The 27,798-nt window shown below is 39.1% G+C and overlaps 1 long non-coding RNA gene across 1 annotated transcript in view; it reads right to left on the bottom strand.

Moving 5' to 3' along the window:
• Positions 1-1,782: 1,782 nt before the first annotated feature.
• Positions 1,783-27,798, bottom strand: part of LOC112447490 (uncharacterized) — a 163,906-nt gene continuing 137,890 nt past the window's right edge. Inside the window, exon 3 of the long non-coding RNA XR_003035712.2 lies at positions 1,783-2,165. This is a non-coding gene — a long non-coding RNA (uncharacterized lncRNA). The remainder of the gene's footprint in view (positions 2,166-27,798) is intronic.

The raw sequence follows: 27,798 nt of genomic DNA, 5'->3' as shown, positions 1-27,798 counted from the left end.
GGAGTACGTCAAGGCTGTATATTGTCACCCTGTTTATTTAACTTATATGCAGAAACGCTGGACTGGAAGAAACACAAGCTGGAATCAAGATTGCTGGGAGAAATATCAATAACCTCAGATATGCAGATGACACCACCCTTATGGCAGAAAGTGAAGAGGAACTCAAAAGCCTCTTGATGAAAGTGAAAGTGGAGACTGAAAAAGTTGGCTTAAAGCTCAACATTCAGAAAGCAAAGATCATGGCATCCGGTCCCACCACTTCATGGGAAATAGATGGGGAAACAGTGGAAACAGTGTCAGACTTTATTTTTCTGGGCTCCAAAATCACTGCAGATGGTGACTGCAGCCATGAAATTAAAAGACACTTACTCCTTGGAAGGAAAGTTATGTCCAACCTAGATAGCATATTGAAAAGCAGAGACATTACTTTGCCAACAAAGGTCCGGCTAGTCAAGGCTATGGTTTTTCCTGTGGTCATGTATGGATGTGAGAGTTGGACTGTGAAGAAGGCTGAGCACCGAAGAATTGATGCTTTTGAACTGTGGTGTTGGAGAAGACTCTTGAGAGTCCCTTGGACTGTAAGGAGATGCAACCAGTCCATTCTGAAGGAGATCAGCCCTGGGATTTCTTTGGAAGGAATGATGCTAAAACTGAAACTCCAGTACTTTGGCCACCTCATGCAAAGAGTTGACTCATTGGAAAAGACTCTGATGCTGGGAGGGATTGGGGCCAGAAGGAGAAGGGGACGACAGAGGATGAGATGGCTTGATGGCATCACTGACTCGATGGATGTGAGTCTGAGTGAACTCCAAGAGTTTGTGATGGACAGGGAGGCCTGGCGTGCTGCGATTCATGGGGTTGCAAAGAGTCGGACATGACTGAGCAACTGAACTGAACTGAACTGATGTGTATAAATCATTTTAATCCTTTACTGAAGGGTTCATCATCTTCAAAGGAGTTGGAAATCTTAAATATGTTTACTTTTAAGTTTTCAACTTCTCAGTTACAAATATGGAGGTAACAATTCCTCAAATGATAAGTCTTGAAGAATAAATGAGATGATACAAAATGTTATGTAAACAGTAAGCACTATAAGAATGCATGCCTCCTAGGAATAATTTCCTTCATCTATAAAATAATGGCATAGAATGAACTTATTTCTAAGGATCCATTAAATTCAAACATTACCTCCAGTCCAGATCTATCCTCTAGCAGATCCCTAATCCACCTCTCTAGTTACAGACACACATTAGGTAAGTCACTTGGCTGAAAGGAGGGAGGGAGAGAGGGAAATCTTACACACACTGCTGAATATAAAGATAACATACACAATCCAAACACAACACCAACCATGAAGAAACCAACATACTTTTCATAGCATTCTGGATCTTTTTTTTCTTTTTCAGAGTCAATGTAAATAATAAAAATAAAAACCTATGACTTTTGCCTCAACACAATTTTAAAGTCCCCTTATGTCAAAGATTTCCTTATTTTTTGTTGTCACCAACTAATAATAGAGTCCGTACAAATAACAACTGCTTGTGTTATAGCAATGAAATCTTCCACTAATAAAAAATAAAGGGTATCTTTTTAAGACAATGTAGTTTTGGTGGGGGCTTTCCCGGCGACACAGTGGTAAGGAAACCACCTTCAATGCAGGAGTCACAGGACATGCAGGTTCGATCCCTGGTTTGGAAAGATTCCCTGGAGGAGGACATGGCAGCCCACTCCAGTATTCTTGCCTGGAGAACCCCACGGACAGAGGGGCCTGATGGGCTACAGTCCATATGGTCGCAAAGAGTCAGACATGACTAAAGCGACTGAGTATGCACACACAATTTTGGTGGATTTAACAGCATACTAAAAATTAAGAATGGATTACCCAGAAATTCTTTGCTTCCATTTGTATGCATTAAGGTAATACTAGTTTATAGTAGCAAACTAAAAAGTGTATGATAGCTCAAATGCAATAGAAGTTTATTTCTCGTATAAAATCAAACATACCTTTTTTCTAAGCAGTGAGGAGCCTTCACCTCAGCAGCCATTCATGACGTCAGAGGCCGTCCTATCTGTGGCTTCTTATCTCCACCATGTGGTTTTCCAGGGCCCCAGGCCCAGCTGTGCCGAGTTGGTGAAGAAGAGGTTGGAGAATTACCTGTCAGAATCTACAAGCCAATCCGAGAAATGGAACTTGTCACTTCTGTTCACATGGGAATGGATAGATCTCTAACACATGGCTGTACCTGAGTAGAAAGAAGGCTAGGAAATACGATTTAACTGTGTGGTCAAGAAGAAGAGGAGAAGCTAGTTTGGTGAATAGCTAGTTGGTCTCTGCCACACTCTCCAATAAGATTTCTCACTGATCTTCTCCCTAACCATTTTCCTTAACCTATTGTTCCTCAAAGGTTATTCTTAAAAGTTGACAATTATGACCAATAACAGAATATTTAAAGTATAATGACATAATTGTTATGTACTGCATGCAATCTCAACATTACAATACTTGCAATTTTCTCCTTAACAATAATTTTATGCAAATTAATGCACATCCTTCCTATTGTTAAGCTTCTACTTATAATTCTTCCTTTCTAAAAAATAGGGAAGGCAAATAGTCTTCATAGGTATATTTATAAAGAAGTGTAAAAACAAAGTTAATAAGAGAATGACTTTAGCTTAGGAAGTATTCATTTCATAACAATTGTATAAAGAAACTTGAACAACACAACTTAATTTATGCACATGTTAAATCTGAATAATAAAATTAGCATTCAGTGAATGTCAGCTACACTTATCTGTATAGTAATATTCATTTGCATGAATTGAGAATCATTCTCCATTACTGATAGGAGAAAAAAGTGAAACAAAAAAAGAAGACAAAGAGACTAATAAATCTGTCAGAGTGACTGTAATGGAGGAAACACGGATCTTTGAGAAAAGCTCTATGTATCCACCTTATTTTTAAGCCAACTCTTTGATTGTACCAGAACACTGAAAACTTGCTTTAAGGAAACTGCCAAACCAATGTTTTTGTCTCTCTTTAAATCTCCTTTTTTCCCATGGCCTACTCAAGTTTCAGTAACATTTCCAAGGACCTGAAATAACTAAAGATACTGTGGAATGTAATACCTTATTATACTATTTTGGGCAATGATAAAGTGTCTCACTGTCCAAGACTTAGATCATGATCTGAAAAATAAACTATTAAAATATTAAGCTTTTGACTCAGATGGTAAAGAATCTGCCTGCAATGCAGGAAACCTGGGTTTGATCCCTGGGTCAGGAAGATCCCCTGGAGAAGGAAATGGCAACCCCATAACAGTATTCTTGCCTGGAGAATCCCATGGACAGAAGAGCCTGGTGAGCTATAGTCAGTGCAGTCACAAAAGAGTCAGACGATTTAGCAACTAAACAACAACAACTTTATGACTTGCAAAAGGTTCATTTTTCAAGTTCTTCCTGCTGCTTTTGATTAGTCCTTTACTCTGTTCCCACTTATTTGTCTATTTTTGGTGGAACTTTGAAACATGCCTTTATTTACACAATGACTTGGAGGAATTTTGAATATAGTTCTAGTTTCTTTTTGGAAAGAATAACATCTCACTGGTACATCAGGTCATTTTATCATCATATGGCTCTATTATTTTCCTGAGTCTTTCCAACTGACTGTTACTGCACCCTATGGCAACAGCCATACCTCTGAAGACTGGCCAAGAATACAGAATCAAGCATGCTGAGGAGGCAACTGAACCTACAGAAAACATAATGGGCATTCTGTCTCTGATCTCTTAACCATAGACAAGTAGAAGATTTTTTGGTAATATATAAGGCACAGTGGAATTTAGGATGGTGGGGTGAAAGATGTGCACCTGTGGTCAATTCACATTGATGTATGGCAAAAACCACCACAATACTGTAAAGTAATTATCCTCCAATTAAAATAAATTAATAAAAATGACTATTACTTTATATACTAATAACAAGAAAAATGCTCATCAAACTATGACATATTGTATTACAATTGTAAGATGCCTCCTCATTTGAAGGAGTTAACATGTGAACAAAAGCTGTACAATATTGGAGTGGGTAGCCATTTCCTTCTCCAAGGCATCTTCCTGATTCAGGGATCAAACCCAGGTCCCCGACATTGCATGCAGATTCTTTACCATCTGAGCCACCAGGAAAACTCCTTTAGAATTAATGAATGACAGCATTGTTGCTTCTTTTGTTGCTTCTTACTGACCTCCAGACTCACCAAGGTTGACATCAAACCCAAGACACCATTTATTGACTAGCTATGGTTCAAGGAATAGAATGAAAGTGAAAGTTGCTCAGTCCTTTCTGACTCTTTGTGACCCCATGGACTGTACAGTCCATGGAATTCTCCAGGCCAGAATACTGGAGTGGGTAGCCTTTCCCTTCTTCAGGGGATCTTCCCAACCCAGGGATGGAACCCAGGTCTCCCACATTACAGGCGGATTCTTTACCATCTGAGCCATAGGCTTCCCTAGTGGCTCAGATGGTAAAGCATCTGCCCACAATGCGTGTAGACCTGGGTTCGATCCCTGGGTTGGGAAGATCCCCTGGAGAAGGGAAATGGCAACCCACTCCAGTACCCTTGCCTGGAAAATCCCATGGATGGAGGAGTCTGGTAGAGTACAGTCCATGGGGTCCTAAAGAGTCAGACATGACTGAGTGACTTCACTTCACTTAGAGTTCAAGGAAAGGATTTCAACAGGTCAGGATGAGTCTCTGAAATCTAGCTCAATGGTCTGCCTGGTGCTTCTGATTTAGCTGCTTCAAATTATATAAATTTCCACCAATCCACTGACTTTTTTTGTCAGAATTCTTTAAATTCTCTACAATAAACTTCTCCTCTAGAGCTTCGTTTAAATACATCTCATCTTCATCAGGAAACTTTTGGGGATGATGAGTATGTTTGCTCTCTTGTTATAGTGATGGTACAATGAGTGCATTCATATGTCAAAACTTATTAGACTGCACACTTTAAATATAAGCATTTTATTTTGTGTCACTCATACTGTTAAAGCTGTTTTTAAAAATGAATCATGTTCATATTCAAAAAAAATTAAGCAGCCTATCTAGTCCAATGAACTTCCTTGGGGCTGATAATCAAGTGGAGAGGACAATCACAGAAACAAATCATTACACCGCAATGAGACATCCGAAAGAGCACTGAGGAGCAAGCTTCTAGCTGTGGGGGGATTATCTAGAATTGGAGCTCAAGAATAGCATCCTGGGAGAAATGATGCTTCTGATGCGCCTTGAAGGGAGATGACAGTAGAGATAAAACAAGCAGAAAAGGATGAGCCATCTAAAATTTAGTTTTGGTTGGTTAGCTTCATAGTACTGTGAAAAAAATACCATTTTAATCTCCACTGTAGTTTCTGCTTATGAGAAGTGTTCAGTGACTCATGACCTTTTCACATATATATTTATTCCCTTTCCTTTTCTCAGGCTTCACTGTTAAATGCTTTCATTTTATGGATAAAGTACACATGATCATGAAATATGAAAGGCTGGGTGAAAACAAAAAATTATTAGTATCTCATTAACATAGCATTGGTAAATTGAGTAGGCACGTTTGAGCATACACCAAGGACATACCTGGCACTACCTGGTAAAGAGCCAGGCTTCCCTGATAGCTCAGTTGGTAAAGAATCTGCCTGCAAAAATGCAGGAGACCCTGGTTCGATTCCTGGGTAAAGATTCTAGGGAAAAAGAATTTAATAGGGTCCTGAATCTCTAAAAAATTATTTTATCAATAATAGCACAATTTCTCAAATAGCTGAAAGATATAGTCTTTGTGCAATTCCTAACAATACTACAGTGCGAACTTAGTAATCAGTGCTATATTTGACAAGTAAATGCTTTATTGCCCTATATCTATGTGTCCTAAAACCTCCAACTCCTCTTTAGTCACTCCTATCATGTCTGAGCACAAAATTGCATTAATTCCCTCCAGCTGCTGTAATAAAATACCACAAAATAGAAGTCTTAAATTTCTAAAATAACAAATTTGTTCTCTTTGAGTTATGGAGGTTAGAAGTCTAAAATTAAGGTATCAGCAATGCTATGCTTCCTGTGAAGATTTTAGGGAAGAATCCTTCTTTGCTTTTTCCACCTTCTGGTGACAGCTGGCAATTCTTGGTGCTCCTTAATGCATCCTTCCAATCTCCGCCTCTGTCTTCACAGGACTATCTCACCTGTGTGGATGAGTGTCTGTGTGACTTCACATGGCCTTCTAAAGTTACCAGTCATTGGCTTTAGAATCCATCCTAATTCAGTATGCTATGCTATGCTAAGTCACTTCAGTCGTGTCCGACTCTGTGCCACCCCATAGACGGCAGCCCACCAGGCTCCCCCGTCCCTGGGATTCTCCAGGCAAGAACACTGGGGTGGGTTGCCATGTCCTTCTCCAATGCATGAAAGTGAAAAGTGAAAGTGAAGTCGCTCAGTCGTGTCCGACTCCCAGTGACCCCATGGACTGCAGCCCAATAGGCTCCTCCGTCCATGGGATTTTCCAAGCAAGAGTACTGGAGCGGGGTGCCATTGCCTTCCTCTTCTTAATTAACTGTATCTGCAAAGATCTTACCTCCAAGTAAAATCACATCCTGAGGTTCATAGTGGACAAGAATGTTGGAAGGACACTGTCTAACACCTTATAGTCTACCTACGTCCTCTCCCCAAATTTATGTCTATACCATATGCAAAATACATTCACCCCATCTGAACATCCTCAGGAGTCTTCAACATTTATAACATTAATTCTATATTCAAAATCTCATCTAAGTATCAATAAGAAAGTTTCCAAATCTGGTTATCTAAATCATCTGGTTATCTAATCATCTAAATTAGGTATGGGTGAGGCTCTGGGTACCATCCACTATGAAGCAAAATTCCTCTCCATCTGTGAATCTGTGAAAACTAGAACACACGTTATCCTCTTCTAAAATTCAATGGTGGAACAGGCTTAAGATAGATATTCCCATCACATAAGGAAGAAACTGGAAAGCAGAAGGGGGTCACAGTTCCCCAATGAGCCTAAAATCCAGCAAAAAAAATTCTACCTGGTTTCAAGACCTGAGAACAATGCTGTTTCAATGCTCTGTCCTCTAAGCCCTGAAGGGAAGACCTGATCCTTTAGTCATCAATTTGGAAGTTGTGCTTTAATCACGTATGTGTTAGCCACTCAGTCATGTCCGACTCTTAGCCCACCAGGTTCCTCTGTCCATAGAATTCTCCAGGCAAGAACACTGGAGAGGGTAGCCACTTCCTCAGAGGTCTTCCTGACCCAGAGATCGAACCTGAGTGTCCTGCATTGCAGGCAGATGCTTTACTGTCTCAGTCACCAGGGAATGCTGGTAATCACAGATCAATATTACCTAGTAGACAGATAATACTATATAACAATCTGAAAATTTTCTTTGTTGGCATAAAATAAATATCGACCTGACAAAATCCAGGCCAGTGTTCAGTTAGGTTCAGTTCAGTCGCTCAGTCGTGTCTGACTCTTTGTGACTCCATGGACTGCAGCATGCCAGGCCTCCCTGTCCATCACCAACTCCCGGAGTTTACTCAAACTCATGTCCATCAAGTCGGTGAAGCCATCCAACCACCTCATGCTTTGTCATCCTCTTCTCCCACCTTCAGTCTTTCCCAGCATCAGGGTCCTTTCAAATGAGTCAGTTCTTCACATCAGGTGGCCAAAGTATTGGACTTTCAGCTTCAGCATCGGTCCTTCCAATGAACATTCAGGACTGATCTCCTTTAGGATGGACTGGCTGGATCTCCTTGCAGTCCAAGGGACTCTCAAGAGTCTTCTGCAACACCACAGTTCAAAAGCATCAATCCTTCAGTGCTTACTTTTCTTTATGGTCCAACTCTCACATCCCTACCTGACTACTGGAAAAACCATAGCTTTAACTGGATGGACCTTTGTTGGCAAAGTAATGTCTGCTTTTTAATATGCCGTCTAGGTTTGTCACAGCTTTTCTTTCAAGGAGCAAGCGTCTTTTAATTTCATGGCTGCAGTCATCATCTGAAGTGATTTTGGAGTCCAGGAAAATAGAGTCTCTCACTGATTCCATTGTTTCCCCATTTACTTGACATGAAGTGATGGGACCAGATGCCATATCTTAGTTTTCTGAATTTTGAGTTTTAAGCCAGCTTTTTCTCTGTTCTTTTACTTTCATCAAGAGGCTCTTTAGCGCCTCTTCATTTTCTGTCATAAGGTGGTGTCATCTGCATATCTGAGGTTATTGATATTTCTCCCAGCAATCTTGATTCCAGCTTTGGCTCTGTCTCTTCATTCTTTCTGGAATTACTTCTCTAGTCTTCTCCAGTAGCATGTTGGGCACCTACCAACCTGGGGAGTTCATCTTTCAGTGCCATATTTTTTTGCCATTTCATGCTGTTCCTGGAGTTCTCAAGGCAAGAATGCTGAAGTGGTTTGCCATTCTCTTCTCCAGTGGACTGTGTTTTGTCATGACCCTTCTGTCTTGGGTGGCCCTACACGGCATGGTTCATAGTTTCATTGACTTGCACAAGGCTAACTTGAGTTAGTGATATCAAATTCCCTGGGGGTTCTCAGTCCCTTTGCCAGATCCCCAGGTTGGGAAATCTGTTGTGGGTCCTAGAACTTCCTTAACAGTGCAAGAATTTATTTGGTAAAATTGTTCTGGAGTTTGTGAGTCATCTGCTCAGCAGCTCTGTGGTGAGGCTAATGGCAACCTCCTCCAAGAGGACTTCTGCCACATGCTGCATGACCCGGGTCTGCTGCAGCCAGAGTCCCTATCCCCGTGGCAGGCCACTACTGACTTATGCCTCCACAGGAAACACTCAAACACTCAAAGGCAGGTCTGGCTCAGTCTCTGTGGGGTCTCTGGGTCCTGGTACACACAAGGTTTTGTTTGAGCCCTCCATGCATCTTTGGCAGGTATGAGCTTTTGATTCTAAACCTGATTTTACCCCTCCTACCATCTCGTTGGGTTGTCTCCTTTGCCCTTGGACATGGGGTATCTTTTTTTGGTGGGATCCAACATTCTCCTATCAATGGTTATTTAGCAGCGTGTTGTAATTTGCAGTTTTCGCAGAAGATGATGAACACACATCCTTCTACTCCATCCATCTTGCTATGACACTGCAGCATAATGCTACTTATAACTCCATAAGATTTTTGTTATTAAAAAAATAATAAAATTTTAGTAATACTTAGAGAGTTGAAACTTCTATACTAATACTTCTTTTTCTCCTTTAGGATCATAAGGCACTTGGAAAAGTCCAAATTTTCTTAATCTAAGCATCTGACATGTCTTCTTCCAAACATATCTAATAAACTGCAAAATGTAACATAAACTTGCTATCACCTTTCAGTGCCCTAGGGCTAGAAATCTAATTCTGTTACACAGCACCAAAATAGAAGAAACTAGATTGTTAAGGATGAATTTAATGAATTGCACATTAATATAAAATAGCACCTAAAATTATAAATAAAATGGAAACTAACTCACAGCTCTACTTAGAGAAACTTGGGTCAAAATTAATAAACATTGATATACTATATAAATTTATATATAAAGTACATCTTAGTAATAATAGTATAGACATTTGAGATGGAAACATTAAATATAGCATATATGTTATTTAGAGTAAAATTTTTTTCTATTGCTTTTATTGGAATTTATTTCATAAATTACCTTTATAAAAACAAACAAACAAACACATAGGTACTCTATTCATGTTCTCTTGCCTTCCTCTGATCACAGTCTCATCTAGGGAAGATAATATCATTGAGAGCTTTGATTAATTTTGTGCTGATATAGTGCCTCCTGCAAGTACTACCCTCTGCCACCAATGTCTGGATGGCACATTAACTCCATAGCAGTTTGAGACTTGGACATGTTAGGGAGTTAAGAATCTTGTAGGTAATCCTCAAACAATGAAAGACAAAAGCTGATGGAAAAAATGCATTCACTTCTGGCCTGGGAAGATGGCTTCCATGGAGGTCCTGGTACAGCTAAGCCTCCATTGTTTGTAGCAGTGAGCTCAGTAACATGCTCTTATATTGACTTGTCCTCCTTCCCATTCTTCATTTTTTTCTGCTGCTTCACCCCTGCTCCCTAGAATCAAACTTTCAAATAAACTACATGCACACAAGTCTTTACTTTAGGCTCTGCTTCCAATAAAATCCAAGCTAAGACAACTGGCTTTAATTTGAAACGATATAACAAAATATGAGAGGCCAAATTGATTCACAAAAGCATTCTAGTGACATCAGTGAAAACATCAAGTGTTGACTTAAAAAAGACATACAATGTGAGAGTTGTGAATTAAGTTTTATTTGGATCCAAATGAGGACTGTTGCCTGGGAGACAGCACCTCAGATAGCTCTGAGGAACTGCTCCAAAGAGGTTGTGGGGAAAAGGTCAATATATGTAATTTTGGTGAAGGGGGAGTTCAATGTAATCAAGCAGTTATCTTACAAAAGGTTTTCTGCTAGTCACAAGGAGCTGATGTCACCATGAAGGGATTTAGTGCTTTTCCAGATATGAGGAGATCCAAGGATTGGGCTCATGAAATCAGTTCCTGAAAATATCTAACTATTTAAAGACCTGTTTCACCAGTTTTTCTAGAGCACAAAGTGCCTTGTTTCTATTTTCCACCCTGAACTCCCTTCAGGACATCTCAAAGGTCAACAGCTACAGCAGCACATGATTTAATTCCTGCAGAGGCAGATGGCTAATGCCCTTAGCAAGTGCCAATTTGTAGTTGACACAAGTAAGGACCTCTGAAAATTCTCTCCTCTGTAAAAGCAACAAGAGTATTGGCAAAAAACTGTCAGATTCTATTTTTTCCAAATCAAAATTAACCAAAGACCTGTAGAAATCTAGGGAGTGTGTATTCAAGAACAGCAGCTAAATCTTGATAAGATGAGTGAGCTTTGTGACACTTGGACTTGCTTTATTTTCATTCTTCCCTCCGCTAATCCATGGTAATTTTAAAAGCCAAGAATCTGCATTCATGGTGAAAATCAGCTGCCTGGAAGCCACTGAAGGGGGAAAAACAGGACTGAAGGTCTTTCAAATTCCATTCCCAGGAAAACGTCATTATTTGACCTGATTCCTTGGAAGGCCCCACTGGCAAGACTAGCTTTATGGTACCTGACTCAGAGTTTGCTCATTGTGGAATAGCCTTCATCCTGTGGTGTTTGTTGAAAACCATCAGAAGCAATTGTTGAACAAATCAGCTGCCGAAGGTAGCGGATAATGGTTGAGAAAAACAATAAGCTAATCATAAAACGTGAAAGGAAAATATGGAGAATGAGATGTCCATAGATAACTGAAAATCTCTGGCACGTTGCTAGAAATCTAGGAGGTCATGCATTCATGGGGCTGTGAACATGACTGAAGCTGTACAAATAGTCAAGAAAGTCCTGGGAAAACCTTAAATTCTCACATGTGTCAGACATGACACCCTGCACACGCAGGAAGAGAAGGCTAAGGTAGAGTTGTCAACTTCATAGCTAAGTGTTGAAGACACGTTGCGGGACACAAAGAGCCCCTCATAAAACACAGGGAGACTGACTGGTTCTAAAAATCTAAGGAAGTATCTGTTGAATCACTATCTGACCACAGAGCTTATTAAACAGACCTCAGTGGCTACTTATGACAAAGAACACAACTTTACAAAATTAGTTAGGAAAAGTTATTAAAGAAGCAGGCAACAACAAACAGCAACAAATACTGGGAAGAATCTGACTTTTAAGTTGCTGCATTATATTGAATGTCTGGCTTTCAGCAAACAGTCAAGAAATATGCAAATAAACAACAGAGTGTGGCACATACACTGGGAGAAAAAAAGCAACTAACTGAAGCTGTTCCTGAGAAAGCTCAGATGCTGGACCAAGTAGACAAATATTTTATATTAACTATTTTAATTATATTAAAGAAACTAAGAGAAACCATGCCCAAAACACTAAAGAAAAGTATGAGAATTGTGTCTCACCAAATCCAGAATATCAATTAAAATAGGAAAAAAAAATATTTTTTAAGAACCAAATAAAAATTCTGGAGTTGAAAAATACAATAACTGAAATTAAAAATTTACTACAAGTGTTCCACACCAAATTAAGGCAGACAGAAGAAAGAATTAGTAACCTTGAAGACAGGTTAATCAATATGATCCAATCAGAAGAAGAGAGATTTAAGAATGAAGAAAAGTGAACAGACCTTAGACCTGAAGACATGACTGAGCATCCCACCATACATTTAAAAGGAATCCTAGAAAAAGAGGCGAGAGAGAACACAGTAAAAATATTTGAAGAAATAATTTCCAAAACTTCTCAAATTGATGAAAAACATTCATCTATACATCTCAACCAAGAACCTCAATGAAATCCAAGAAGGACAAACTTAAAAGAGGTCCACAGCTTAGACATACATCAGAAGTTAAAGACAAAGAAAGAATCTTGAAAGTAGAAACAGAGAAGCAAATCTTCATATAGGGGGACTCTCAAAAACCTTAACAGTTAATTTTTCATCAGAAATCATGAAAGTAGGAAAACAGTGGGATGACATTCAAAGTGCTGAAAGAAACTGTCAATAAAGAATTCTATATCTAGTAAGTGAAAATATTAGTTGCTCGGTCATGTCTGACTCTTTGCAACCCCATGGACCATAGCCCGCCAGGCTCCTCTGTCCATGGAATTCTCCAGGCAAGAATACTGGAGTGGGTTGCCATTCCCTTCTCCAGGGGATCTTTCCAACCCAGGGATCAATCCTGAGTCTCCTGCATTGCAGGCAGATTCTTTACAGTCTGAGCCAACAGGGAAGCCTAGTATAAACTCATCACTCAAAAACGAAGGAGAAATTAAGACATTCAGAGATAAACAAAATTTGAGAGAATTTGTTGCTAGCAGACCTGATCTACAAGAAATCAAAAAGAAGTTAGCCCTTCAGGCTAAAATGATACTAGACAGTAACTCAAATTTACACAAAGAAATAAAATATACTGGTAAAACTAACTACATCAGTAAATATAAAAGACAGTATAAATATATTTTTGTCTTAATTCTATTTTTCTCTTATATGATTTAAAAAGATGACAGCATAAAACCATGATTATAAAGCTGTATCTTTGGGCATACATGTCATTACTGACCTTATAGAAACAAAAATATTATTAGGGAATACTCTGAAATATACGACAACAAATTAGATAACCAAGATGAAATGGACAAACACTGAAAAAGACACAAGCTACCAAAATTTATTCAAGAAGCAGTGCCAAATATAAATACACCTATGAAAGTAAGAAAGGAATATGACAAGATTGTGAAAGGATTTCTCAAGATTGAGAAAGAAGTATGACAGGGCTGTCTGCTATCGCCCTGTTTGTTTAATCTATATGCTGAGCACATCATGAGAAATGCCAGCTGGATGAGTTACAAGCTGGAATCAAGATAGGCGGGAGAAATACCAACAACCTCAGATATGCGGATGATACCACTTTAATGACAGAAAGTGAAGAGGAACTAGAGCCTCTAGATGAGGGTGAAGGAGGAGAGTAAAACAGCTGGCTTAAAACTAAATATTAAAAAAACTAAGATCATGGCATCCAGCCCCATTACTTCATGGCAAATAGAGGGGGAAAAGGTGGAAATACTGACAGATTTACTCTTCTTAGGCTCTAAAATCACTGCAGATTGTGACTGCAGCCATGAAATCAGAAGACGTTTGCTTCTTGACAGGAAACCTAGACAGTGTGCTGAAAAGCAGAAATATTACTCTGCCAACAAAGATCCGTAAAGTCAAGGCTATGGCTTTCCGGTGGTCATGTACGGTTGTGAGAGCTGGATCATAAAGAAGGCGGAGTGCTTTCAAAGAATGGATGCTTTCAAACTATGGTGCTGGAGAAGACTTCTGAGAGTCCCTTGGAGGGCAAGGAAGATCAAACAAGTCAATCTTAAGGGAAATCAATCCTGAATATTCATTGGAAGGACTGATGCTGAAGCTGAAACTCCAGTATTTTGGTCATCTGATGCAAACAGCTGACTCATTGAAAAAGTCCCTGGTGCTGGGAAAAATTGAAGGCAGAAGGAGAAGAGGGCATCAGAGGATGAGATGGCTGGATGGCATCGCTGATGAAATGGACATGAACTGTAGCAAACTTCGGGAGATGGTGAGGGACAGAGAGGCCTTGCCTGCTGCAGTCCATGAGGTTGCAGAGAAGCAGACGTGACTGGGCAACTGAGCAACCACAATGTGACAAGTTAAGAGACTGAAGAGTAATTTTTAAAACTTTTCACAAAGGAAAGCCCAGGACAAGAAATCTTCACTGGTCATTTACCAAATGTTTAAAGAAAAATAACAAATAACCAACCCTTTTCAAATTTTTCCCTAAAAATTTAAAAATAGAAAAGGGAACACTTTCCAATTCACTCTATCAAGCCAGAATTACCCTCATACTAAACAAAATAGATAAACACATTGCAAAAGTCCTCAACAAATTGCTAGCAAATAAAATCCAACAACTTAAAAAAAATAATTATACATTATGACCAAGTGGGATTTATTCAAGGAATGCAAAGGTGCATCCAACATATGAAAATTAATCAATGTAATTGATGCACCAGAGAAATAGAACAAAGGACAAAAATGTAACTATTTCAGAAAATGTATTTGACAAATCCAACACCCTTTCAAGATTAAAAAAAAAAAAAAGCACTCAAAAATCCAAGATTAGAAGAGAAATTTCTCAACTACTATCTACAAAAATCTATAGGTGCATCATACAGTAAAAAACTGAAAACTTTTCTCCTAAGATCAAGACAAGCATATCCACTCAAGTCACTTCTATTCAACATTGTACAGATGTCTAGTCAAAGCAACTAGGCAAGGAAAATATCAAATAAAAGCCATCAAGACTGGAAAGGAGAAATTAAACTATATTTGCAAAATGGCATGATCGTGCTTATATGAAACTCTAAGAGATCCACTAGAAATTTTTTAGAAGTAATAAACTACTTCAGCAAAGTTTTAGGATATAGGAACAATACACCAAAATCAATTGCATTTCTATACAACAGCAATAAAAACTCTGGAAATTAAATTATGAAAACAATTCTATTTACCATAGCATTCAAAAGAATACTTGGGAATAAATTTGACAAAAGTGCAAGGTATATACTGAAAACTATACAACACTGTGGAGAGAAATTAAAGAACACCTAAAACAAATGGAGATACATCTTGTACTCATGGATTGTCAAAATGGTAACACTCTGCAAATAGATCTACAGATTAAATATGCACCCCACTCGTGTACACATGCTCAGTCGTGTGGGACTCTTTTGTGACCCCATGGACTGTAGGGGCCAGGCTCCTTTGTCCATGGGACCATTTCCTACTCCAGGGCATCTTCACAACCAAGGAATCAAACTCACATTTCCTGCATTGCAGGCAGATTTTTCACCACTGAGCCACCTGAAGTGATAAGTAATAAGTGAAGTCACTAAGTTGTGTCCGATTCTTTGCAATCCCATGGACTATAGCCTACCAGGCTCCTCCATCCGTGGAATTTTCTACGCAAGAGTACTGGAGTGGTTTGCCATTTCCTTCTCCAGGGGCTCTTCCCCACCCAGGGATCGAACCCAGGTCTCCCACATTGCAGGCATAAGCTTTACTGTCTGAGCCACCAGGAAGCAGATAGGAGCTTCCCTGAATAAGAACCTTCAGTTCAATTCAGTCGCTCAGTCGTATCCGACTCCTTGCGACCCCATGAATCACAGCACGCCAGGTCTCCCTGTCCATCACCAACTCCCAGAGTTCACTCAAACTCATGTCTATCAAGTCAGTGATGTCATCCAGCCATCTCATCCTTGTCATACCCTTCTCCTCCTGCCCCAAATCCTTCCCAGCATCAGGGTCTTTTCCAATGAGTCAACTCTTCGCATGAGGTGGCCAAGTATTAGAGTTTCAGCTTTAGCATCAGTCCTTCCAATAAAAACCCAGGACTGATCTCCTTTAGGATGCACTGGTTGGATCTCCTTGCAGGCCAAGGGACTCTCAAGAGTCTTCTCCAATACCACAGTTCAAAAGCGTCAATTCTTCTTCCCTCAGCTTTCTTCACAGTCCAACTCTCACATCCATAGATGACCACTGGAAAAACCATAGCCTTGACTAGACACACCTTTGTTGCCAAAGTAATATCTGTGCTTTTCAATATGCTATCTAGGCTGGTCATAACTTTCCTTCCAAGGAGTAAGCATTTTTTAATTTCATGGCTGCAATCACCATCTGCAGTGATTTTGGAGCCCAGAAAAATAAAGTCTGACACTGTTTCCCCATCTATTTCCTATGAAGTGATGGGATCAGATGCCATGATCTTCGTTTTCTGAACACTGAGCTTTAAGCCAACTTTTTCACTCTCCTCTTTCACTTTCATCAAGAGGCTCTTTAGTTCCTCTTCACTTTATACCATAAGGGTGGTGTCATCTGTACATCTGAGGTTATTGATATTTCTCCCAGCAATCTTGATTCCAGCTTGTGCTTCCTCCAGCCCAGTGTTTCTCATGATGTACTCTGCATAGAAGTTAAATAAGCAGGGTGACAATATACAGCCTTGACATACTCCTTTTCCTATTTGGAACCAGTCTGTTGTTTCATGTCCAGTTCTAACTGTTGCTTCCTGACCTGCACACAGGTTTCTCAAGAGGCAGGTCAGGTGGTCTGGTAGTCCCATCTCTTTCAGAATTTTCCACAGTTTATTTTGATCCACACAGTCAAAGGCTTTGGCATAGTCAATAAAGCAGAAATAGATGTTTTTCTGGAACTCTCTTGCTTTTTCCATGATCCAGAGGATGTTGACAATTTGATCTCTGGTTCCTCTGCCTTTTCTAAATCCAGCTTGAACGTCTGGAAGTTCGCAGCTTGTGTATTGCTGAAGCCTGGCTTGGAGAATTTTGAGCATGACTTAACTAGCGTGTGAGATGAGTGCAATTGTGTGGTAGTTTGAGCATGTTTTGGCATTGCCTTTCTTTGGGATTGGGATGAAAACTGACATTTCCCAGTCCTGTGGCCACAGCTGAGTTTTCCAAATCTGCTGGCATATTGAGTGCAGCACTTTCACAGCATCATCTTTCAGGATTTAAAATAGCTCAACTGGAATTCCATTATCTCCACTAGCTTTATTCATAGTGATGCTTTCTAAGCCCATTTGACTTCACATTCCAGGATGTCTGGCTCTAGGTGAGTGATCACACCATTGTATATATCTGGGTCATGAAGATGTTTTTTGTACAGTTCTTCTGTGTATTCTTGCCACCTCTTCTTAATATCTTCTGCTTCTGTTAGGTCCATAGCATTTCTGTCTTTTATCAAGCCCATCTTTGCATGAAATGTTCCCTTGGTATCTCCAATTTTCTTGAAGAGATCTCTAGTCTTTCCCATTCTGTTTCCCTCTATTTCTTTGCATTGATCACTGAAGAAGGCTTTCTTATCTCTTCTTGCTATTCTTTGGAACTCTGCATTCAGATGCTTTTATCTTTCCTTTTCCCCTTTGCTTTTCGCTTCTCTTCTTTTCACAGCTATTTGTAAGGCCTCCTCAGACAGCCATTTTGCTTTTTTGCATTTCTTTTCCATGGGGATGGCCTTGATCCCTGTCTCCTGTACAATGTCATGAACCTCATTCCATAGTTCATCAGGCACTCTGTCATCAGATTTAGTCCCTTAAATCTGTTTCTCACTTCCACTGTATGATTGTAAGAGAAACCCAAGTAAGACGGTAAGTGTTGCAAGAGGGCATCAGAGGGCAGACACACTGAAACCATAATCACAGAAAACAGCCAATCTGATCACACGGACCACAGCCTTGTCTAACTCAATGAAACTAAGCCATGCCCTGTGGGGCCATCCAAGACAGACGGGTCATGATAGAGAGGTCTGACAGAATGTGGTCCACTGGAGAAGAGAATGGCAAACCACTTCAGTATTCTTGCCTTGAGAACCCCATGAACAGTATGAAAAGGCAAAATGATAGGATACTGAAAGGGGAACTCCCTGGGTTGGTAGGTGCCCAATATGCTACTGGAGATCAGTAGAGAAATAACTCCAGAAAGAATAAGTACCTTAAGGACACACAAATAAAAACCACAGTGAGACAGATATAATCATACACATTAGAATGGCTATAATCAAAAAGACAGAAACTATGGAAGAGGATGTGGGGAAATTGGAACCCTCATACATGGCTGATGGGAATGTACAATGGTACAGCCAGGTTAGAAAATCATTTGGCAGTTCCTCAAAAAGGTGAGTGGGCTTCCCTGATAGCTCAGTTGGTAAAGAATCTACCTGCAATGCAGGAAACCCTGGTTCAGTTCCTGGGTCAGGAAGATCCACTGGAGAAGGGATAGGCTACCTACTGCAATATTCTTGGGCTTTCTTCTGGCTCAGCGGGTAAAGAATCTGCCTGCAATGTGTGAGTCCTGGGTTCAATCCCTGGGTTGGAAAGATCCCCTGGAGAGGGGAAAGGCTACCCACTCCAGTATTCTGGCCTGGAGTATTTCATGGACTCACAAGTCCATGGGGTTGCAAAGAGTCGGACATGACTGAGCACCTTCACTTTCACTTTCAAAAAGCTGAACAGAGTTCTCATATGACCCAGCAATTCCACTCCTAGGTATACACATGTAAGAATTGGAAATATATGTCCACACAGACACTTGTATGGATATATTCAAAGCAATATTATTCATAATAGCCTAAATGTCTATTGACAGACAAATGGATAAATAAAATGTGATATATCCATACAACGGACTATTACTCAGCCATAAGAAAGAATTATGTACTTATTCATACTGTAACATGGATGGCCTTGAAGTTGTTACGCTATGTGATAGAAGGCAGACACAAAAAACTACCTACTGTATGATCCCCTTTATATGAAATGTCCAGAAGAGGCAAATTCACAGAAACAAAAAGTATATTAAAGTTTGCAAGCATCTGGGGAAAGGAGAATCAAGCAGTGACTGGTAATTGATACCTGGTGTCTTTTTGGCATCATGAAAACCGAGGGGAATTAGATAGTTGTGAAATGTCCTCAACTTTGTGAATGTACCATAAACCACTAAACTGTATACTTAAAAGGGTACATTTTATGGCACATGAATTTTAACTTTATAAAGAGATTTGAAAGCAAAAGTTATGATCTATTGATGCATGAATCACTGAACACTCTGCTGCTTTGGCTGGGTTATCCAGTGGGCCTTTGGACCCAATCCATAGTTGTCCAAATTAAATACATTTCTCCAGTATACATTTACTCTTCTTCCAAATCATATTCATGAATATAGTTTGAAAATTTAAGAATTATTCACTAAATATCCTTGAAATTGATGTCAAGCTTCTGCTACTGCTGCTGCTGCTGCTGCTGCTAAGTCGCTTCAGTCATGTCCGACTCTATGTGACCCCATAGACGGCAGCCCACCAGGCTCCCCCGTCCCTGGGATTCTCCAGGCAAGAACACTGGAGTGGGTTGCCATTTCCTTCTCCAATGCATGAGTTTTATATAAACTAGGCACCTGCTAGATCTTGATAGTCTGTACCAGTGTTCCAGTGCTTACAGTCTGTCTTCCCACAGGTACATATGCACAACTACCATTGCCGAAGGTCTCTTTGCTGTTCTCTGAGAATTGAGTGTGCTGAGGAATACCTAAGCCCCAGGATGACTCAGAATCACCACAATGCTTTCTCTTGCCACACGTCACCTTCTCAGGGCTCTCGCATGACTACTGTGTCTATGTGGTGGTATGTTCTTCCCAAAAATACTTATAGGGTTTGCATCTTTACTTTGTTCAAACTTCTGCTTTACTGTTAAACCCCTCCTTTCTTGGCCAGTCCTTTGAAAACAGTACTCTCACTATACTCTGTCTCCTTTCACCATTTAATCCTTTCACCCACAGTTCAGTTCAGTCGCTCAGTCGTGTCTGACTCTTTGCGACCCCATGAATCGCAGCACGCCAGGCCTCCCTGTCCATCACCAACTCCCGGAGTTCACCCAGACTCACGTCCATCGAGTCAGTAATGCCATCCAGCCATCTCATCCTCTGTCGTCCCCTTCTCCTCTTGCCCCCAATCCCTCCAAGCATCAGAGTCTTTTCCAATGAGTCAACTCTTCGCATGAGGTGGCCAAAGTACTGGAGTTTCAGCTTTAGCATCATTCCTTCCAAAGAAATCCCAGGGCTGATCTCCTTCAGAATGGACTGGTTGGATCTCCTTGCAGTCCAAGGGACTCTCAAGAGTCTTCTCCAACACCACACTTCAAAAGCATCAATTCTTCGGTGCTCAGCCTTCTTCACAGTCCAGCTCTCACATCCATACATGACCACTGGAAAAACCATAGCCTTGACTAGATGAACCTTTGTTGGCAAAATAATGTCTCTGATTTTGAATATGCTATCTAGGTTGGTCATAACTTTCCTTCTAAGGAGTAAGTGTCTTTTAATTTCATGGCTGCAGTCACCATCTGCAGTGATTTTGGAGCCCAGAAAAATAAAGTCTGACACTGTTTCCACTGTTTCCCCATCTATTTCCCATGAAGTGATGGGACCGGATGCCATGATCTTTGTTTTCTGAATGTTGAGCTTTAAGCCAACTTTTTCACTCTCCACTTTCACTTTCATCAAGAGGCTTTTTAGTTCCTCTTCACTTTTTGCCTTAAGGGAGGTGTCATCTGCATATCTGAGGTTATTGATATTTCTCCCGGCAATCTTGATTTCAGCCTGTGTTTCCTCCAGTCCAGCATTTCTCATGATGTACTCTGCATATATATCCTTTCACCCTAGCCCTTATCTAATCAACTTAGAATACACACATACATATACACTCACACATACACACTTTTATTCTTTTGTTTACTGCAAGTGACAGAGGACAGAGTCATAGACTTGCTTCTTATTCTCAGCATCTAGAACTGTGTGCCCAGCATAACATAGGCGCCCAAAAGATATTTGTTCAATAAATGATTGAAATGCTGTCATAACAGTCTTGAAAATTATTCTTATCATGTATTCAATAATAGGTTAAGACATTTTTATATGCCCTTGCTTATGCCTAACACTAATTAGTTTTAGTCCTCATACCTTTCAATCCCCAGCCGTCCTTTCCTTTACATGAAGTGTTCTGAGGATCTTTCCTCTCTAACAATAGCTTTTTTAATCAAATAGTTAGGGGGAAAAAAGCTATCAATCAAGCAACCCTTGGAATTCCAGTAATTATAATGTTCCCAAAGTACATTTATAGAAAAAGCACCAAATATAAGCACAAAGATTAGTATTCCAGAAAGTATATTTTTGGAGAAACTATTATTTTTTTGATAATACTTCCAAACATGTAAAAGGGTAGTAAAGCAAATTATTATTTGGCTAGCCATAAAACAATATTCAAAGTACATCTCTAAAAGATGGGAGATATGCTTTTCTAATAGGATGAGCATTTTATACTGGTACCTTAAATATGTATCTCTTGGTATAAAATTAATTACCAGTTTATTGGGGAATCAGATGCAAATATATACATTAAGGGAAGCAGAGTAAAATACAGCCATGTATATATAGATTTCCAAACAGAACAGAGGAGTCTTATCTCTCAGCAGGAAATGTGTGAGATGAATTTCTCACTTAGTCAATTAATTTACACTTTAGTCACCAGTGCTGGAAGGTAGTTTGGCCGATTTAGCAGTCTAGGCTAGAATGAGTAATAATAATTCACATTTATAAAGGGCTTCAGAATATTAATTATTTAATCCACACTATATTGCTGCATGATAATTCAGAATTATTGCTTGTGCTTTTTAGGCTAGAAAAACTGATCTAAATCAATTAAAATTCATGATAAAAGCAGAGTTCCTGGCCTTCAAGTTGGTGTTCAGTCCATTTCGCCTTGCCACTCTGGCCCTTTGGACTCTGTGATGGGTTAATTAACCTCTCTTGCTATGAATTTATCCATAAAATGGTGATAATAAGACAAACCTTACAGTAGTATATTGTGCAAATTAAATTAATTGATTTTTAGAAAGCACTTTGAGATCCATGGAAGAAAAGTATTAGTTGTAAATATCTCAATTGATTTTAAATGATAAATGATCATTTTTCATATCATTTTTCAACACAGACAGTGACAGAGATATTGAATAATATATAAAACAATGAAAAATTCTTTCCATCACTCAAAGAAAAAGCGCTTAAAACTCCCACCTCCATTCAGCCAGCCATGACTCATTCATTGGAAAAGAGGCTATGATTCATTCCTTTCCACAACTACCCAGGCTAACGTGCATTTCCAGTACAATGAGAATATTGGCTATTCCTGACAATGTGGTCTCTCATTTATGGTTGCATTTTAAATATCTGTACAATGGCCCATCTTGCAGTGCACTATAGTGCTACTTGAAAGGTAAGTTGCCTGAGAAAATAACACATTTTTTTAAATTTATATTTTTCAGTGCCCTGATCAGACCAGCAAAACATTTGTTTTAACACTAGCATCTTATAATTTACTTATAAACACTGAATGGTATCAGTGAAAATGCTACCAGCATTGTAGATCTCAAAGAAGAATTATTTCATTTGTATCTACTTTCTTAAATGAGTTTTCTACATAATAGTTCTACAAACTATGGTGTACTTGATTCTGAAAAAAATAAATACGACTAAGTTATTTCATCTTAAAACTACAAATAAATAATTTAAGGACTTTTATTTCAGACATGAACCCAAAGTTGAAGCTCCAAAGCCATATAAACCTAGAATTATATGGTGATAAAATGCTGGTGCTTAGTACAAGAAATGAAATACTAAACCTTAAAATGTGTCTCACAGATGCTTTGTAGCCATCTTCAATCAAAACTCAGTACCCATTGATTTTTTCCCCAAAACAGGAGGCCTGGTTCCCCTCTGAGTGGCCTCTCTCATACGGAACTCTTCCCCAACACCCAGTCTCCACATTTGCCCCAGCCAGAAGTCTGGACTTAACACAGCACAATCTTTAAAAAGGCAGTAATTTCACTCAAATCAAGAGGCAGATTTAGTTCCTGGCTTGAAAAGGAAATTGTTGTAATTAGAATGTGCCTAATAGATGACACCTGTTTGTTAAGTCATTCCCAAAAAAACCACTGCATTCTCAGTAACAGCAAACTCTGAAATCCAAGGTTAACAAGGGTATCCCAGGTTTTGAGAGCCATCAGGATTCCAGTTAACTACCCATACCTTCTCTGCAACTGCCTCCTGATTAATCGAGATCTGTGTATATGTGTGTGGATCTCCATGTATGTATGTATAAACACACACACACACACACACACACACACACACACACACACCCTATTTCAACTTAGTTAAGCAAACACAACCTCCTATCTGAACAACAGAAATGCCCTGAATTTTAAGCTGTATTGTTTTATCTCTTTCATGTATTTATGCATTTTATTGCTGTTCCTATTTTATACACTAAGATAAAACTATTTTGCTATTTAAGCCTTCATAAAGGGTTGAAAATTATTTATATTTGTCTTTTTGGCATCACCTTTAAGTGAAGAAACTTTCCTGTTCAGAGTTGTGGAAATTCAGTTCAGTTCAGTTGTTCAGTTATGTCTGACTCTTTCCAACCTCATGGACTGCAGCATGCCAGGCTTCCCTGTCCATCATAAACTCCTGGAGCTTACTCAAACTCACGTCCATCATATCAGTGATGCCATCCAACCATCTCATCCTCCATCATCCCCTTCTCCTCCCACCTTCAATCTTTCCCAGCATCAGGGTCTTTTCCAATGAGTCAATTCTTCATATCAAGTGGCCAAAGCATTGGACTTTCAGCTTCAGCATCAGTCTTTCTAATGAACATTCAAGACTGATTTCCTTTAGGATGGATTGGTTGGATCTCCCTGAAATCCAAAGGACTCTCAAGAGTCTTTTCCAACACCACAGTTTGAAAGCATCAATTCTTCAGCATTCAGCTTTCTTAACAGGCCAACTCTCCATACATGACTTCTGGAAAAACCATAGCTTTGACTGGACAGACCTTTGTTGGCAAAGTAATGTCACTGCTTTTTAATATGCTGTCTAGATTGGTCATAACATTTCCTCCAAGGAGTAAGCATCTTTTAATTTCATGGTTGCAATCACCATCTGCAGTGATTTTGGAACCCCAAAAAATAAAGTCTGTCACTGTTTCCCCATCTATTTGCCATGAAGTGATGGGACCAGATGCCATGATCTTAGTTTTCTGAGTATTGAGTTTCAAGCCAACTTTTTCACTCTCCTCTTTCACTTTCATCAAGAGGCTCTTTAGCTCTTCTTCACTTTCTGCCATAAGGGTGGTGTCATCTGCATATCTGAGGTTATTGATATTTCTCCTCGTTATCTAGATTCCAGTTTGTGCTTCATCCAGCCCAGCATTTCTCATGATGAGCTCTGCATGTACGTTAAATAATCAGGGTGACAATATACACCCTTGATGTACTACTTTCCCAATTTGGAACCAGTCTGTTGGTCCATGTCCAGTTCTAACTGTTGCTTCCTGACCTGCATACAGATTTCTCCAGAGGCAGGTCAGGTGGTCTGGTATTCCCATCTCTCAGAGTTTTTCACAGTTTGTTGTGATCCACATAGTCAAAGGCTTTGGAATAGTCTATAAAGCAGAAATAGATGTTTTTCTGGAGCTCTCTTGCTTTTTCCATGATCCAGCGGATGTTGGCAATTTGATCTCTAGTTCCTCTGTCTTTTCTAAAACCAGTGCGAACATTTGGAAGTTCATGGTTTACGTATTGTTGAAGCTTGCCCGGAGAATTTTGAGCATTACTTTTGAGCGTGAGATGAGTGCAATTGTGCAGTAGTTTGAGCATTCTTTGGCATTGCCTTTCTTTGGGATTGGAATGAAAACTGACCTTTTCCAGTCCTTTGACCACTGCTGAGTTTTCCAAATTTGCTGGCATATTGAGTGCCGCACTTTCATAGCATCATCTTTCAGGATTTGAAAGAGCTCAACTGGAATTCCATCACCTCCACTAGCTTTGTTCATAGTGATGCTTTCTAAGGCCCACTTGACTTCTGGCTCTAGGTGAGTGATCAGACCATTGTGATTATCTGGGTCATGATCTTTTTTGTATAGTTTTTCTGTGTATTCTTTATACCTCTTCTTAATATCGTCTACTTCTGTTAGGTCCATACCATTTCTGTCCTTTATTGAGCCCATCTTTGCATGAAATGTTCCCTTGGTATCTCTAATTTTCTTGAAGAGATCATACAAAAATAATGGAATAATTAAAATTAAGATCATTCTAAATTCCCAACTTTGTGAATATTTGCACAGGATTAGTAAATAGAAATTTACATATAATTATTCAAAATATTTAACATAAAAATTATAAGGTTAATACCCATCAGGCTGTTATTTTTTTTTTAAATGAGAGGGGTAAAGAAGTACCCTTTCTCCATGTTTTTGGCAAGGATGTAGAAAAATTGGAACCTTCATGCATTGCTGGTAGAAATATAAAATGGAGTCACCACCATGAAAAAGTTCATCAGCTCCTCAAAAAGTTAAGCATAGAACTACTACATGACCCAACAATCCCACTCTTAGGTTTATATCCAAAAGAATTAGAGGCAAAGACTCAAAGATTTAAACCTTGTTCATGGTAGCATTATTCCCCATGTCCATGCCAATATCCATCAATAGATGAATGGATTAAAAACCATGGTATATATATACACACAATGAAATATTCTTCAACCATAAAGGGAATACATTTCTGATATATGAAAGATCCCTGAAGTCATTATGTCAAGTGAAAAATATTACACTAAATGAAATAAGCCAGACACAAAATGACGAAAAAATATGTTATGATTCGACTTATATGAGGTCCCTAGAATAGACAAACTCATAGAGACAGAAAGCAGAATGGAGGTTACCAGGAGCTGGGCTAAGGCACAAGGAGAGTAACTGTTAAAGGGGCACAAGTTTTCTGCTTGGTAAGAAGAAAGGGTTCTATAAATGGATAGTAGTGATAGATGTACGACATTGTAAGTGTACTTAATTCCACTGAGTTGCACACTTGAAAATGGTTAAAATGATAAATGTTATATATATTTACCAAAAAAGAGTCCAAGGCTGATAGAAATTGTTTTAGTCTGTTTGTTTAGAAATATTCATTGCCACTTGACCAATTATGTCTTTCAGTGCAACTGGGTGTCTTAATTTGTCCCCAGTCAATATAAACACGTGTGTGTATATATACAAAATCTAATTTCAGAAGATGGAAAAGGGTGTAAGCAGCATTCTGATTTATGAGATCAGGGAGTAAACATAAAATTTACCTTTGTAATTCTGCTGAAGTGTATAGCAAAATATCCTTCTTGAGGTTTATTAAACTCTAATCATTTTCTTGAAAGATTAGCAGCAATTATCATTAAGGTTTAAGCATTTAACTGTGACTACTGCAATAAATCTTATTAAAATAACTGAAACATACTTTTTTTGCATGTGCAACCTGTCTCTGAATCACAACCATCTGTAAGTGGTGATTGCCTGGTGCACACAGATGGGAGTAAAACAACGTTCAGGCTATACCATTCTTCCATCATCACTTGGTACCAAACGGAAATCTGAGTCAGACTATTTGCATTTGAAAGATTATATGATCGCTGTAATTACCAAATACTCGTTGGCTTTCTGATATAAAATGCATGATAGGTACCTGATTGAAAATAACAGTTGAACTGTGCAACCTCTCTCTCTTATCTCTGACAGCCTACTAAAAAAAAATTAGATTTTAACAATAGAGGAACAGGTTTCAGGTTTTTATAGCACACGATTCCTTTTCAGATTTAAAATGACAGAAGAAGGGAACAGAATAATTTATTCCTTCTGGCTTGCAGCACAGAACCATGGAGTCTCTTGGCCCATAACTTCAGGGCTACACTTTCAACTCCCATCATCCTAGATCAGTTACAGAGGTGAGCCTCGGCTCCATCCTACAGTTCTGCCAGGCTAGGAGAAAACAGACCCACGTTACTCACAAAGTCCATGTCATTAAATATGAAAATCGGGAAGCTAAAAATCAAGGAGATTAATATCTTTCTAGGTGTCACCACAGTTTGGCTAGTAAGACCTACCTCTGTTGGATTAATAATCAGAGAAAGGAAAGAGATTTGAACATTACACAATGATAGAGAACTGATTTTGGAGTTGGGCAAACCCTGCTTTAAAGTGGTCATTATAACACCTAAGTGATCATGTTATACCTTAACATCTAAGTGAGCAATTTTGTCTATGAGGGTTTTTTTTATCAATCGTGATGAACTTAAGAATATTTCTTACTCTTCCAGGAATGCATCTTATAGTTCAAAGTTTGGATCTAGATAGAATCAGACTTCTGAGGCTTAAATTCTGCTTCCCTCCACCTACAGCTGTGTGACTTTGACAGGTAACTTCTCTGTGTACCTCTTTTTTTCTTCACTTATAAAGGAGAAATAATAATGATCAACTCAAAGTTTTGTTGGGGGGGTTCAAATGGGTCAATAAATTTGAGTAGTTTAGAACAGGACCTGGCATCTATTACTGCCAGTATTTATCAATTAGTTATTATTCATATGTGAGCCAATTCATGAGTACACAGTGAAGGCAGACATAGTGCTTGGCCGTGTGGAGCTTCCAGATCTCTAGGAAGATAGATTTTAAAACAGAAATACAAAAACACGTAATTGCAAGATTGAAAGAA

Source organism: Bos taurus, chromosome 7 (genome assembly GCF_002263795.3).
Source record: "Bos taurus isolate L1 Dominette 01449 registration number 42190680 breed Hereford chromosome 7, ARS-UCD2.0, whole genome shotgun sequence".
Lineage (NCBI taxonomy): Eukaryota > Metazoa > Chordata > Mammalia > Artiodactyla > Bovidae > Bos > Bos taurus.
This window is presented reverse-complemented; position numbering and strand designations above follow the sequence as displayed.